Below are 17074 nucleotides of genomic sequence, written 5' to 3'. Positions count from 1 at the left end.
GATGAAAGAGAGACAGACAGAGAGATAGACAGAGAAAGAAAGAGCCAAAGGGTTTCATTTAAATCCCTGGCTGCCGTGAGCAATGGATGCAAATGTTTTCACACCCTTTTTTTTTTTAAATTTTCCCTCCTTTGCAGCTAACTTCTACAGAGGGTTCAGTCCCACTCACTAGGGAATTGGGTTCCTAGAATAAGACTTTGTAGCTGCTGCTACTGTCTAAAGGGATTACAGAGCTTTGTAAATCCAAATTAATGCGCTGAGAAAATGAATTTGGAAACAAGATTTCTGTGTCTTCTTCTGGGAAAATTCTGACAAGGCAGAAATATGGAGAACGGAGTTCTGTCCATGGATCCTGAATTGTTTAGATGATGGGAGGGTGAGAGGTTGCTCAAGGGACTTCCTAGGGAAGCTTCCCTGAATCTGACTTTGCATTATCCAGGACATCTCATACTAGCAAAACCAATCACATACTTCTTTTTTCTTCTTTTGCAAGAGGCCTGGTATCTTGCTCCTTCCATTTCTCATTATTAAAGGTGTATTTGGTATTCTGGAGGTGCAATGCTGCTTCAGTGTCTAGCACGATGCAGCTGTGGGCTGTCTGGGTGCTGCTCAGACCATTCTGCATTCCAGAGGTGTGTAGCTGTGGTCATTCGGCATTCAAGAAGCATCATGCAGCTGCAGGTCATTCATTAAGCAAAGGCCTTCACCAAGAGGTGAGAGTTTCATTCTGTGCCAGCTGAGGATAGAAGTTAAAGGAAAGATTTAAATCCAATCAAGAGAGAGACAGACAGAGAGAGAGCGAGACAGACCGACAGAGGCAGAGAAAGAGAGAGAGAGAGAGAGAGAGAGAGAGAGAGAGAGAGAGAGAGAGAGAGAGAGAGAGAGAGAGAGAGAGCATTAGGAAAAGAAAGAAGGGCTGAATACAATGTTATAGAATCCTTACAACCATAGAACATTAAAGCTGGAAAACACCTTAGAGAACATCTCATCTAACATTTTCATTTTAGAGCTGAGGAAATTGAGTCCCCAAAAGGGGAAATGACATATCCAAAGTCACACAACAAGTTAGAAGAGCCAAGTTCAGAGCCAGGTTTCTTAACTCATTTTCAGGGTTCATTCTATAAAATCACAATAAATCTTTACTGTACTCTTGTTATTGTGGTGGGAGTGATTCTTCTAATATTTATGATGTCCAAGACAATATATATTTAAGGAAGAAAAGAAAAGAGAAGAACTTTTGAAACTAAGAAATTGGTTTATTGGCTCTGATTTTCCAAGTGAAGCCACTCAGGATTAATGTGTGTATACATGTGTGTGTTTGTATGTATATGTATGTATATTTATATGTATATATGTATGTGTAGCAGCAAGCACTCTGACACATCCAGGATGGTCTACAAGCACGGATTCTTAGATCTGCAAGGAAAGCAACTTTTGAGGAGTCAACAATCTTCTTTAATTACATTCACCAACAGCGAAAATACAAGAAGAGAAGCAAAGACCAACAGATAGGGCTTCCAACTGTCTGACCACAAGTAATACATGCAGTAGATCCACAGACAGATCCAGCTGTCTGACCATTACATACACAAATAGTTACCAGAGAGAAAAGCACCAACATCTGGGCTGTCAAAGCCAGGGGCTTCTTAATGCTTACCCTGAGTCCCATCTGGCACAGGAACCTTCTTCCAAAGAGTAAACCTCAAAGAAAACTTCACCTCAGAGTATATATACACTTTTCAGAGCCAGATTGTATCACAACCCTCATGACTCAGTTCATCATTAGAAATTAACAAAAAGTGTGGACTTTCCTACAAAATAAATCTCCCCTATTCAAGCTTCCCTTAATGAGGAATATATATGTATAATATATATTATATACAAACATGTACATATGTATATGTATGATGTATATATACACATATATACATACATCATACATATACATACTTGCATATATATGTATATAATTTGGAAATGCCACATATAACATCTAATACATCCCTCATATTTTACAGAAGGGAAAACTAGGGCCAATGAAGTAACTTTCTCAAGGTCACAGACATGGTAGGTGGAAGAGACAGTATTAATACCCTATCTCCTGACTCAAATACCTTGCTTTTTCTCCATTTCCTAGTTGCTCTCCTCTCCATTTCCTACACTATAATGTGTTTTGATATAAACTCAGTGAGGCTGGTGACCTTGCACAGCCCTCCCTCACTCAAAACAAAAGTCAAGTGTAAGTCATGTCATCATTTCTCTGATGTCATGGTCTTCTTTGAAAATGAAGGATGAACACAATCTGTGAGTAGACTGAGCTGACTGAATGGGAACCTAGCTAGCTGGGTAACTCAGTTCATCCTCTCCTTTCTATCTCCTTCTCCCCTTCCTTCTTGTCTCCAAAGGAAGGTAAATTTGATTGTCCAGAGACTGCTCAGTTAACTTGGGGTTTACTGGCTAGATTTCTCTTTCTTTGTCTCTTTTTTTCTTTTCATCTTTCTTTCCTTTCTTTCTCTTTCTTTCTCTCTTTCCTTCTCTCTCTTTCCTTTCCTCTCTTTCCTTTTCTCTCTTTTTCTCTCTTCCTTCCTTCCTTCCTCTCCTTTCCTAAAACCTTAAACCCAGTGCACTCTGAAGCCCATAGATTGGACAACAATGAATCTCTGCCCAAGCTCCACTTAATGGCTGTTTTCTGGACCATCCTGGCTTGCAGTGATTATCACTAGTAATTGTTTTTCTTTCCCTCTCAACTTGATTTAATTATTTTTTTCTATGTCTCATTAAAGGGGCCATTCCCTGACTACTTCATAAAGAGGCCTATTCATTGAATGGACACTACCTCACTCTAAGTGAGTACCTGAAAAGGCCTTAGCCTAAAAAGACCAAGGTCTCCCATTGCATCCTGGGTCATCTCCAGTTCCTGAATTCAGATGGCTCAGGAGAAGAAAGTGAGGCTGGTGACCTTGCACAGGCCCCCCTCACTCAGAACAAAGTCAAGTGCAAGTCATGCCATTTCTCTGATGGTATGGTCTTCTTTGAAAACAAAGGATGAACACAACAACAACAATGTAGATGATGGTGTAGGAATTATGGATTGACACTAGCCACTTAATAGAATTTAAGTTTGCCAATCTAAGAGACACTGCTGTATCAGAAGTTAGGGGTATTCATGAGGAAGTTGATAATAGCTACCAATATGTTCTATATTCATCTTCTCTGGTTTAAATAATGGTTGGTAACCAATGGTACAAGCACTTAGGCTAGCATTTGTGTAAGTGACACTTCACCAACTCTCTGTCCTCCTGATTATTTGTGCCACCCTGGGAAATGCAAATGCCCATACCTGAATTACTACATAGACAAGTGTTTACTTCTACTAGGGAGTTAAGTTTCTATATGGGTAATAGAAACCCAGTATATTAGAACTAGGAGAGACTTTGTGAAATACCTAGTCTACCCCACCCCATATTAATAATATATTGCAAAGACATATGATATTCTTCACATATAAGTTTATCTCATAAAAACTCTGGGTATCCTCATCCCAAATCACTGATAAGTTTCACCATAGTAAGGTCAAATCACCTCTTCAGCGCTCTAAGGAAATCCCTGAAGATTTGAGATGATATCTTCTCTAATGGTATGGACTTAAGCCCCAGTTCTGGTATGCTCTCCCTAACATCAATAACCAGGGGTTAGTGCCCTTATATCATTTAAATAATAAATATCAGTTATCATTTCATTCAAAATACTTCCATCTAAAATTACTAATTATATCTTATTACCCAGTCCAATTACCTTTTCTCTAACCTCATTCTCCTTGATCTCCTTACAGCCTTTGACAGTATTGATCACCCTCTTCTCCTTGACAATTCTCCTGATGTTTTAGAAAACTAGTCTCTCCTGGTATTCCTCCTACCTATCTAATAGATTACTTTTCCTTGCTAGATTGTCTTTGACATTATGCCTTCTAAATTAGAGGTGTCCCTCAGGATTCTGTCTCAGGTCTTCTTCTCCCTCTAAACAACTTCATTAGATGATCTCATCAGTTCTCATGGATTTAATTACCATTAGAGAGCTTAAACTCTACATCAATAATGGAACTCGTCATCTTTCTCCCTAAATTCTGCCCCATTCCTACATTCCTTATTACTATATAGGGCAACATCATCCTCCCAGTTTTTTAGGCTTCCAACCTAGAAGTTATCCTGGATTGCTCACTCTCACCTCACCCCATATTCAAGCTGTTGCTAAGGTATGTTGATTTCACCTTTGTGACATATCTTAAATACTCTCCTTCTCTCCATTGACACTGCCACCACCCTCATAACCTCATGCCTGGATTTGTGGGTCTGCCTGCCTCATGTCTCTTCCCACTCTAATCCTTGCTCCATTCTACCACTAAAGTGATTTTCCTAATATGCAATTCTGATCATGTCACTCCACCAAAAACAAACAAAAAACTTTAATGGCCTCCTATTGCCCTGATAGCAAATACAAAATGCTCTGTTTCTCATTCAAAACCCTTTATAACCTAAGCCCTTCCAAACTTTCCAGTTCTTAAATATTAGTCTGCAACATATACTCTTCAATCCAGTGACACCGTCCTTACTATTCCACAAACAAGACACTCCATTCCTCAGCTCTGGGGATTCTCTCTGGCTGCTCCTTAAGCTGGCAATGCCTTCCTTCCTCTGAGCTGACTACTGAGCTCCCTGACTTCCTTTTGGGTCCAAATAAAATCTCACTTTCTACAGGAAGCCTTTCCCAATTTCTCAGAATTTCAGTGCCATGCTTGTCAGTTATTTCCAACACACACACACACACACACACACACACACACACACACACACACACACACACATTTGCATGTTGTCTCTCTAATTACATTGCAAGCTCCTTGAGGGAAGGAATCTCCTTTTGTTTCTTTTTATATCCCCAACACCTAGCACAATGCTTGGCACATAGTGGGCACTTAATAAATTTTTATTGATCGATTAATGTAAAGGGATATTTGACCTTACTTCTCATGATGTCCTTTTGTTTTAAAATGCAGCTCAGGCACCATCTCCTGCATGAAGCATTTATTATTCCCTCCAAATGCTAGTGCCCTCCCTTCCAATCTACTTGTATTTAATTACTTTGCAAACACTGGATTTTTTAACTTAGTATTTGTGCTGTATATATTTTATATGTGCTTACTATTTCCTTCATTAGAATGTCAGTTCATTGCCAGGACTGATTCTTTTATTTTTTGTACCTGCTAGCACATAGCACAGTTCCTGGAATATAAAAGTTTCCTAATACATACTTGCTGATCGACTTGTTGATCAAACAAATGGCAATAACAGAAGTTACAAAAATACCTACCCAATGCCTGGAGGAGCACATTCCTCTAAACCTTTTTGGCCCCTTGGGGATTGGGTTCAAATTTTAATTAGTATCTTCATAGTATTTGTGCTGCTAAGTTCACTTCTAAATTTGGCTTAGCCAGTGCACAAGTCCTTTTTTGCTTGTAGGTCTTGGCATCTTGATAGTGAGGTCAAGCCACTGCTAAACTGTGTCCCAGTCACTTCTCAGAGTTCTGATGGTGGGCCACAAACTCATCCTGAACTCTGGCTACTCAGCTTCTAATGACTAGCATTCACTCAAGACTTTTTGAAGCTCAGAAGTTTGAAATCTCTTCAGGTATTCCTTCACTCAAGTGTAGGAAAGAATAGATACAACAGAGATACAAGTAACAGCAAGCCCATGTGCTCATGGGATACAAGATAGTGTGCATATAACTCTATCTGGTCTCACTTTCCCATCCAGTAATATTTAACTTCTATAAGTGCAAAGGGTCTTAAATTTTTTTTCCTTTGTATTCTTTGTAACTACACAGAAGATGCTTTAAAAAATGTCTGCTGAATTGAACTGAGTGACAGAACAAATATGTATTAAAGCTATAAATGAAGGTCATTTTCTAAATATATCAAGGAGTATTTCAGACAACAGGTAGCACTAGAGTTTAACTTTAAAACACAGGGAGGAATTATAAAGATAAAATGGGAGAGGGAGAGTTTTTGAAAGGCAATGTGAGCAAAGAAGTAGAGACAGGGAAAAAATGATTGTTTGCTGTTGGATCTGGGACAGAAATAGGAGAATGTCTGAAAGAGAAGGAGGGAGGGAGAGGGGAAGGGAGAAAGAAGAAGGGATGGAGAGAGAGACAGAGAGAAAGCAAAAGATCAAGAGAGAAAGCTTAAATAAAAACAGCCCACAAGCTGAAAAAGTAATATAGAAGATTTTAAAGACAGAAGCAAGAATGAAAATAACAATTTCATTGCAACTAAGGCACATTAAAAATAATGCATGAAGGGAAATAAAACAATATTACCTCCTGAAAGAGGGAACTCTGTGGGCTTTCTAGATTTCAGGAAACAATGACAAAAAATGTGAGAATGGTTCAAAAGATAAATAAAATTCTTAAAAGAAGAAATTAGAGATGAATTCCTTACAGAAATGAGAGCTCTCCATACAGTACAACAACAAAAAGCAGAACAGCCAAAAAAAAGTCATAGAATAACTGATTTCCAAAGTAAACTTTTCCAGATATAAAATTTGGCAGAAGAAAACAATAAAACGACTATACAAATTGTATATGAGAAAAAAGACTGTTTTTGAAGATAGGATATACACAGATAATTAAGGATCATAGGTCCTATGGTTGAATATGATGATTAAAAAAACAGCCCTGAATATAATGGAGCAATATAAGAAAACTGTACTAAATACATGGGATTCAATAATAAAAATTCAATTAACACATTCATAGATCATCACCAGAAAAAACGTACTATTCTTCAACCTCTAAGATATTTAGTAGTTAATTTGAAACAAAATGAATAGCAACCAACTCATTTTCAAGTGTCAAGGAGAGACCTTTATATATAAAGGAAATAAATACTACAGGAATATTCTGAATTCACAAAAAATTGCAAGAGAGATTGTAATATATTTCGAAAAGCTGAGGAATACACAATGAGTGGTTTTTGTTTTTTTAACCTAGGAGTCAATAGGAACTACTGAAAATATTTGAGGAAAGCAATGATGTGGTCTGGTCTATGCAAAAGAAAGATATTGTGTGGGCAGTATACGTAATGTATTGAAGGGGTGAGAGGTATGCAGGTCTTTCATATTAGTGGTTTTAATAATACTATCCACAGCATGGATTATTAGTGTGTGATTCAATTGAAAAAGAAAAGAGTGTCATTTTAGAAATTTCAGAGGTAGCACATCATTAAGACTGTTAAATTAAATTGGCCTATGATTTAGCCCATCTATAAGGACTTTTTTTCTCTTTCTGGATATCATAGAAATCAAATGCTGAGCCGAGGTTAGATAGTCAAATTGCTATTTTAGTTGTTTTCTTTAAGACATTCAACCACTAAACATTTAAAGAACAATTAATTCCAATACTATGTAAACTATTTGGGAAAACAGACAAAGAAGGAGTACTAATTAATTCATTTTTCCATGCAAATATAGTGCTGATACCTAAACCAAGAAGAATAAAAACAGAAAAAAAAACCTATAGACCAATTTCCCTAATGAATATGGAAGGAAAAAATTTAAATAAAATACTAGTAAAGAGATTACAACAATATGACTAAGTGAGGTTTATGCCAGGAATCCAGGGATAGTTTAATCTTAGGAAAGCTATCAGTATAATTAACCATATCAATAACAAAACCAACAAAAATCATATGATAATCTCAATAGATGTGGAAAAAGCTTTCAATAAAATACAACACTCATTCCTGTTAAAAAACACTAGAAAGAAAAGGAACAAAAGGTCAAGAATACAGTATCAAGGGAATTGATGGGAAAAAAAAGTGTGAAGTAGCCTAGCAGAAATAGATCTCCAACATTTTACAAAGTGGTAATCATCAAAACAATCTGGTACTGGCTAAGAGATAGAGTGGTGGATCAGTGGAGTAGATTAGGAACACAAAACACAGAAGCAAAAGACCATAGTAATCCAGTATTTGATAAATCCCCAAATCCAAGCTTTTGAGGCAAGAACACATTATTTGACAAAAATTGCTGAGAAAACTGGAATGCAATAATTATTTTTTTGGGTCACCTTGGACTATTGTAAGTTTCCTTCATTGTATCTTATATGTTTTTATCAGGAAAATTGAAGAATCAAAGCAGGGGATCCCTAAGGTTTAGAACTGTCCTAGAAATCTCTATCTTTATGGACAACAGTAAATAGAATGTTCAGAAACAGAATCTCAACTGCCAGAAATCAACAAATCCAATCTCCTTATTTTGTAGATGGGAAATTTAAGGCCAAGCTGAAGCAAATGATTACTTCATGAGGTTATTGGAAACAACATGCATACTTGGTAAATTATATTTCTTTAAAGTGCTCTAGAATTTTAGGCTATCTTTATTGTTTCTATTGTGGAAGCGGTAGTGAAAAGGAACAAGCTTTTGTTAAGCATCTACTATGTGCTAGCCACTATGCTAAGCACTTTACATATAACTCATTTGGTATTTACAACAGTATTGGGAAGAAGGTACTCTTAGAGTCCTCATTTCACAGTTGAGGAAACTGAGGCAGAGAGAGGTTAAATGACTTGCCTGTGGTCACCTCATTGGTATATATCTGATGCTGGATTTGATCTCAAGTTTTCCTCACTCTAAGTTCAACATTCTAATCACTACACCACCTAACTGCCTATTATTATATATTTTGATTATAACTTTTATTATAATTGTTTCTATAACAATTAACTCTTTTTGATTCCATATTTCATCTCATATTCTATTTTCCTCAATCCTAGTGATTTCTGCCCTGTATCTAGATGAATTCTCATAAGTAACAACAGACTCAATACATACAAAACTCTCTGACCCTAAACATCATAGAGATTTTTTCCCCCCAAATCCACAGAAGCAGCATCTGCACAATCTTCTGTCTTTGTGCCTTTCAGTAAGTAGTCAGTCATCCAGCCTGCTCAGGAATTCACTACTACACTGCTCAATACCATTTTATGACACATTTCTCAAATCAAATTTAAAAGCATAACTGAGTGGAATTAAATTAATTCCATCTGGTAATGTCAGCAGCACCTTGGCTATGGGAGGCTAGCTTACCTTCTAAAACCTTTTTCAGCTTCATGGTGCTTATTTTCCCCTAGTATTATTGATAGAAGCTATGTGTACAATGTATGCATGTGTATATGTCTATGTGTTTGGGGTAGGGTGAGTGGGATGACTTGTTACTGTAAATATAGCTATGGATCAATGGAATATTAGAACATAATTTTCTTTCTGAAAACAATTATCATTTGCAGCTTTTGCTTTTACAGCATAGGTATATACTGACATAGCACCCCTTACCCTTTGGCGCTGAACTCTCTCTTGTAGTAATTAAAAACAGTTAAACGTCATATCTTTCAGCATATGCCATATTCTACACCCATAGTTCCCCACCTCTCTGCTGGGATGAAGGAAGGCATATTTCATATGTTCCCCAGGACCAAGATTAGCTAGTAAAATTACTCGGTAGATTATAATTATAGAATGTTAATTCTAGAAGGGACCTTAGAACATGGAGTGCAACAGCAGGAACAGATTAAATTTTAGAACATAGAATATAGACTACTAGTGCTGGAAGAGACTTTACTCATTATCTGATCTATTGTTATCTTGGTGACCCCCCTTCTTTCTGTTCCCCCAAGATTTCTTCTAAATTGGGAGTTTTAGTGAAGTATTCAAATTCATTGAAATAAAGTGCAGTGAGATTTTGAACATCCCTGTCTATGGGGTTCATGGAGTGGATGAGTATGTGACTCTTATTTTGTACACATGATAGGCAGATCAATATATTCAGCCTTGAATCTAGTATAGCATTTTGTATGTAAAATAGACATAAAATGGATGTTTGTCATATTGTTTAATGTGATTTAATGAAAAGAGCACCTAACTCAGAGCTAGGAGTCAGGGGTTCTAGTCCTATGTGTTCATGAACTAGTCATGTTCCCTTTACTGAGTTTCAGTTACCGCCATTTAAAATAATAATAATGAATTGGATGGGACCTGGGAATATCCCTTACAATGCTATAACATGCTGCATTTCAAGAAACTTACCTGCTATGACTTTCTAGGTTTACCAAACTCTTTTAGCTCTAAAATTCTGCATTCTTCATTCTAACACTATATTCTAAGGTACCTTCGGGCTCTGTGATTCTACAATTTGGATTGGCAAAGCTGTATCCACGTGAGAAAAAGAAGACAAAATCAGTGCAATTATGTAGGGTGAAAGGGAAACATAAATGTCTCTATCTCTCTGTCTCTCTTTCTCTCTCTCTGTCTCTCTCTGTCTCTCTCTCCCCGCTTCTCTTCCTCTCTCTCCTATGTTATGTGACTTTTCTAGTCTAGTATTATTTGGATAATTACTTCAATTCTGCACTTTCCTCTGCATGGTTAGATATAACCTTCACATTGTTAAATGGGTTCAGTTACACTTAAATGAGTACAGTGCTTTGGTCTGTTTCTCTTAAATTCAAACACAGCACTTCTGTCATTTTCCTTGCATCAGTGAACCATCCCATAATGTTTTGAGCCGATACAGGCTCAAATTGTTCAAGGGAATTTAGCACACGGTGTGCTTCCTAAATGCTGAGTTGGGTTTGTTTATTACTTGCCTGCTTATATTTGCTCATCCAATCCCAAGGCCATTACTTGAACACATCAATCAATTCAGCTGAGTCTCCCTTTCAGCAGTTCCTCAATGGAAACCTTGAGAGAAGAATTCTATTGACAACAGGCTCATATTTCACTAGGGACTCCTCTTCAGAGTACTTTATTGAAGTAATGAAACATATCTGTTGTGAGACAGAAAACAGTATCTGATCATTGGTATCAGTCTTCAACCTTACACGTAGAGGATATACCTGTGTATTTACTAGATATTATAGAGGTAAGAGTAAAAGGGCTTTGTAATGAAAAGTTAGGGTTCTATTCTCAGTTCTAGATCTCTAACTAGAACTAGTGAGATTTCCCACTCTAGGCCTCAGTTTCTTTATAAGAAAAAAATAGAGTCAATGTCTCATTTTTTTTGTTCTAGCATTTTATTTTCTCACTCCTCCTATAGCTCTCATGTTCTTTGTTTCAAAGTTTTACATTCTAATTTTCGTTATAGCTCTATCATTCAATGTTAAGAACCTTTTCCATTTCTACCAACATTTGAAATCCAATGCTTCTTTCTCAGCCAAACTTGAAAATGAACTTTTAAAAAAAGATATCCTCTGATTGCCTAAACCTCCCCTTCTTTTGAATTTTATAGCACTCTATTTGCCCATTTCACGCATTTTCAAACTTTTTTATATTATAATTATTTTTCACTGGGCCTTACCTTCTGCCCATCAATATTTTGCAATCATTTTATTTCTCCTGCAGTAAACAGCACAAGTCTGGGCCCATGAAAGGTGCTCAGTTAACGTGTACACAGTTGAATATATGGGAGATAAAGGGATCACTAAAAATAGCAAAGTTTTTAACTTGTCTGTTAAGTAGTCAAGTGTTAATGATACAAAGAAAGATATGGTGTCAGAGTCAAGATGGCAGATTAAAGGCAGGTACTTGCCTGAGTTCTCCCCCAGACCCTTCCAGTATCTTTAAAAAATAACTCTAAACAAATTCTAGAACAGTAGAAACCACAAAAAGATACAATGAAACAAATTTCCAGCCCAAGACAACTTGGAGGCTGGCAGGAAAGATCTATTGCAAGAGATGAGATAGGGGCTCAGTCCAGCACAGGCCATGCCAGGACATACCAGTCTCCAGCAAACCCAGAGCAATGATTGGGTCAACTGAATCACTGGCAGCAGTAGCAGGTTTCAGATCTCTCAATCTACAGACACTAAAGACAACTTGGAAGGTTGGCAGAAAGGGTTTGTCACACCTATGTGAGAATGGAGCACATGGCAGAACAGCCCAGCATGGGCCAACATAGCCCCAGACACAGCAAGCCAGGAGCAGGCTTTGGGAGTGACTGAATCAGCAGCGGCAGTGGCAAAGGCTGCTTCTGGAACACTTAGCCCACAGGTGGTAAGGGAGTTAAACTGATCAGAAGGAGATGATAGGAATCTTTTTGCTAGCACTGAGGCAAGTCTCTGTTACTTTGCCCACATTCTGATCCAGGTCACAGTTCTGGAAGGCAGTCCTAGGGTGAGGAGGAGCACTAGCATAGCAGAGTTCATGGTCACAGTGGAGGGGGTACCCTCCTCAGTTTCAGGATAGAAAAGAGTGCTTGTGGTAACCCTCAGATCAGAACACAGTCCAGGAGAGTGGTAAACACCTCTCCTTAGATCATACCACCTTGGAAGAACTGAAAACTTACAGGTCATTAAAAATATCTCTGAAAAGAGCTACACAAAACCTCTGAAACTTGGGACAGTATGTTCTCCACACTGGAAGCAGAGCCCTACTTTAACAAAGAGTTAAAAATCAAGTAATAGGGTGTGAACATGAGCAAACAACAGAAAAAAAAAAAAAACAACTCCAAAAACTGTGAGTATAAAAAGTTTCTATAGTGACAAGGAAGATCAAGGCATATACTCTGAAGAAGATAACAATACCAAAGCTCCTACATCCAAAGCTTCTAAGAAAAATAAGAATTTGATTTCAGGCCATGGAATAGCTCAAAAAAGATTTTGAAAATCAAGTAAGAGCGTTAGAGTAATAATTAGGAAGAGAAATGAGAGTGGTGCAAGAAAATCATTAAAAAACAAGTCACAAGAAGACACAAAAAAAATACTGAAGAGAAAAAATAAAAACACCTTCAAAAACAGACTAGGCCAAATGATAAAAGAGGTCCGAAAAGCCAATGAGGAGAATGCCTTAAAAGTCAGAATTTGGCCAAATGGGAAAGGAGGTGTAAAAGCTCACAGAAAAAAATAATCTCTTAAAAGATAGAATGCAACAAATAGAAGCTAATGATTTTGTGATAAATCAAAAATCAATAAAACAAAACCAAAAACATGAAAAGAAAATAGAAGAGAATGTGAAATATCTTACTGTAAAAAAAAAACAAAACAAAAAACAATTGACTTGCAAAACAGACCCAGGAGAGATAGTTTAAAAATTATTTTACTAATTGAAGGCCATGTTTAAAAAAGAGCCCAGAAATCATCTTTCAATAATTTATTAAGGAAAACTGCCCTGGAAGTTATCAAGGAAAACTGCCCTGATATTCTAGAACCAGAGGGTAAAATAGAAATTGAAAGAATCCACCAATCACCTCCTGAAAGAAAATTCAAAATGAAAACTGCCAAGAATATTATAGCAAAATTTCAACCCTCTCAGATCAAGGAGAAAATAAGCAGCCAGAAAGAAACAATTCAGGCTAACGCAAGATTTTGCAGCTTTTACATTGAAGGATCAGACAGCATGGATTATGACATTCCAGACAGCAAAAGAGATAGGATTATAACCAAGAATCACCTACCCAGCAAAACTAAACATCATACTTCTGGGGGAAAATGAATATTCAATGAAACAGAGGACTTTCAAGCATTCTTTATGGAAAGACCAGAGCTGAATAGAAAATTTGATTTTCAAATAAAAGACTCAAGAGAAGCATAAAAAGATAAATAGGAAAGGGAAATCAAAAGGGACTTAATAAGGTTAAATTATTTATATTCCTACATGGGAAGATATTTGTAAAAAAAAATCTCATTAATTAGGGTAGTTAGAAGGAGTATATATAGACAGAGGGCACAGGTCTGAGTTGAATATGAAGGAATGATATCTAAAAAAACAAATTAAAGATTAAGAGAGGAATATATTGGGAATAAGAGAGAGGGAGAGGTAGAATGGGATAAATTATCTCACATAAAATCTTTTACAGTGGAGGAGAAGAGAAGGGAGGTGAGGGGGAGTGAGCCTTATTCTCATAAAAATTGGTTCAAAAAGAGAATAACATGAACACTCAATTGGATACAGAAATCTATCTTTCCATTCAGGAAAGTAGGAGGGGAAGGGGATAAGAGAAGGGGCTGATAAAAGAGAGGATGATTGGAGGAGGGGATAGTCAGAAGGAAAGCACTTTTAAAAAGGTACAGGGTGAAAGCAGGGAGAAAATGGAATAAATGGGAGTGGGAATAAGATGGAGGGAAATGTAGCTAGCAATAGTAATTATGAAAAAATTGTAGCAAATTTCTCTAAGAAAGGCCTCACTTCTCAGACACATAGAAAACTGAGTCAAATTTATAAAAATAGGAGCTATTCCTCAATTGATAAATGATCAAAATATATGACAAGTTTTCAGATGAAATAATCAAAACTATTTATAACCATATGAAAATAATATTGTCACTATTGGTTAAAGAAACGCAAACTAAAACAATTCTGAGGTACTACCTCATACCTATTAGATCAGCTAATAGGACAGAAAAGGGAAATGACAAAGGTTAGAGGGGATGTGGGAAAAATTGGACGTTATTGCACTGTTAGTGCAGTTGTGAAATGATGAGGTGATGCATCAGTCAGGGAATGACTGAACAAGTTGTGGCACATGATTATAATGGAATACTATTGTACTATAGGAAATGATGAAAAGGATGTTCTCAGAAAAAACCTGGAAAGACACTGATAGAAAGTGAAATGTATTGTGTACAAAGTAACAGCAATATTGTGAGATGATCAGCTGTGAATGACTTAGATATTCTTAGCAATACAATGATCAATACAACTCTGAAGAATTTATGATGAAAAATGCTATCCATCCCAAGAGAAGGAACTGATGGTATCTGAGTATAGATTGAAGCATACTTTCTTTTTAAACTTCCTTCTTTTTTCTTGAGGTTTTTTTTTTTTTTTTGGTCTGTTTTCTTTCACAACATGACTATTATGGATACATTTTACATGACTACACATGTGTAACTGTAATGAGAATGCTACTAGCAGCTGCTGTGGAAGAGTAAGACCAATAGCACCAGCACACAGGAGGGCTGCCAACACAGGTTCTTGGTCTGCTTTTCTAAAGGAAAGACAGTTTCAAAGGGGTTAATAATCTTACTTTAATTAAACAATGAGAAAGATATGTAAGTAGAGAAAAGTGAGTATACAAGAAAGAATCTAATTGACAGGGCTCAAACTGTCTAAACAAGGTAATAGATACATAATCACCAGACCAGGGAGCACCAATATATGGGTACACAAAGTAGGGGGGGGTATCTTTTAACAATGGCTACCCAGAGTCTCATCTGGCCAAATCATAAAGACTTCAGGTGAATATTTTTTCCAAAGAGCAGGCCTCAAAGTAAAATACCAACCTCTCAGTATATATAGTTTTCAGCTAATAGGCTCAGAGCCACAAGGCATCACAACCCAAGTGACTCAGTGCCAAATTGACTCAGTGCCAAACTGTATGAAAGTCTATATGACAGCACAGAATGTATCACAGTTGTGAACTGGACTGGAGTTCAAAGCATCAAGACATCCGTGATTGAAATACTTGTGTACCTTTAGACCTGGGAACACAGCCCCTTTTCCAAGGAAAAAAGGGAACACGTGGTCACATAGGATAATAAATGAACAGGGAAGATCTTATATTCCCTTAACCCTTCAATAATCTATATCAAATAGCTTGCTTTCTCAATGAGGAGTGGGAGTGGGGAGGGAGGAAAGGAGAGAATTTGGAATTGAAAATTTTATAAACCAATGTTAAAAAATATTTTTACATGTAACTGTGGAAAAATAAAATTTTAAAATACAGAACTGTATGATGTTAGGTAAGCCATTTTTGAGCTCAGTTTTTTGTTTTTTACCATTTATCAGCTGTCAAATTTACAAATCCCTTACCATCAGCCATCCTTAGGCTATAAAATGGGTATATGGGATAACAATTCATGTACCACAACCTATATCACAGTGTGCCTTTTGTTCGTTTGTTTGCCCGTTGTTTTGTTTTTATCAAATTGGTCAAGAATACCCAGAATTTATGGAGTGTCTCAAGGTTTATGAAAGACTTTCCCTGTTACAAAGCTTTTAATGCAGTTACTATTAGATAACAGACATTTTATAGATGACGCTCACTAAGATTAAATAAATTGCTCAGTATGACACAGCTAGAAGGTGGCAGAGATAGGGCTCATTATTTAAGGTGTGCTGGAGTCACCTTGAACTGGATTGAGAGTTGATGGTTAAATTTTCAGCATGAGCATTTATACCTCAAAATTATCAAGTGCAGCAAATCAGGGTTAGATTTATTTGTTTATTTTTATTGATTGCCTATACTTAAGAAAGTGATGGAGATGTTAAGAATACAGATTAAACTTAAAAGTTTTTCATACATAAGTGTTTTTTTGAGAGCCAGTTGTTAAACATTTATCATCATAAGACTACCTTACACCCATGTCTTCTTATGTCTAATCTGATGCTCACTGTAATATACCTTGCTGGCTCCTATGTAAAGTACTTTGTGATCACAACGCATTATCTAAATGTGAGTTTTCTGATAATTAAATGAGGCAAATAGAAAGGTCCCTGGAAACAGCCTTCCTTTGCCTGAACATTGTGCTTTTATACCTTCACAATCTTTTAGGTCTACATGATGTATTGGATTTACTGTTTCAATTTTTCATTATTCTGGTGTTCTTTTGATTATTAAGAATAATATTACAATAATAGCAATCAGCCTTCCACATAACTAATGGTCTCATAAATTGATTTTGACCAATCAATTGCAAATTCATTTCTTTGTAAAATTTCACCAGGCTGGGTCAGAAATACCTGCTTAAAGGTACTCCGCGTAAGACTTTGATAAGCTGTATTTTGTGGAACCCTAGAGCTCTATGAAAGCTTCTAAGGGTTTAATAGAAAGTTGTGAGGGTTCAGTGAAAGCTTGAAAAGTTCAACAGAAGCATACAGGGATTGCTGGGGAACACATGAAGGTTCCACAGAGGCTTACGAGGTTTCTAAAGTCTGTGAAAGTTCCACAGAAACATGTGACAATTTCATAGAAATGGTTTATGAGCATTTCATAGTATATTTTCACAAGTGATATGTGGCTTCAGGTACA

General features: G+C 36.7%; 1 pseudogene; it reads right to left on the bottom strand.

Annotated features, from left to right (window-relative positions):
- Positions 1–625, bottom strand: part of LOC140518164 (uncharacterized) — a 108115-nt pseudogene extending 107490 nt beyond the window's left edge.
- Between the last annotated feature and the right edge of the window lie 16449 nt (positions 626–17074).

This window comes from Notamacropus eugenii, chromosome 1 (assembly GCF_028372415.1).
Source record: "Notamacropus eugenii isolate mMacEug1 chromosome 1, mMacEug1.pri_v2, whole genome shotgun sequence".
Taxonomy (NCBI): domain Eukaryota; kingdom Metazoa; phylum Chordata; class Mammalia; order Diprotodontia; family Macropodidae; genus Notamacropus; species Notamacropus eugenii.
Note: the sequence above shows the minus strand (reverse complement) of the source record. Positions and strands in the feature narration are given on the sequence as shown.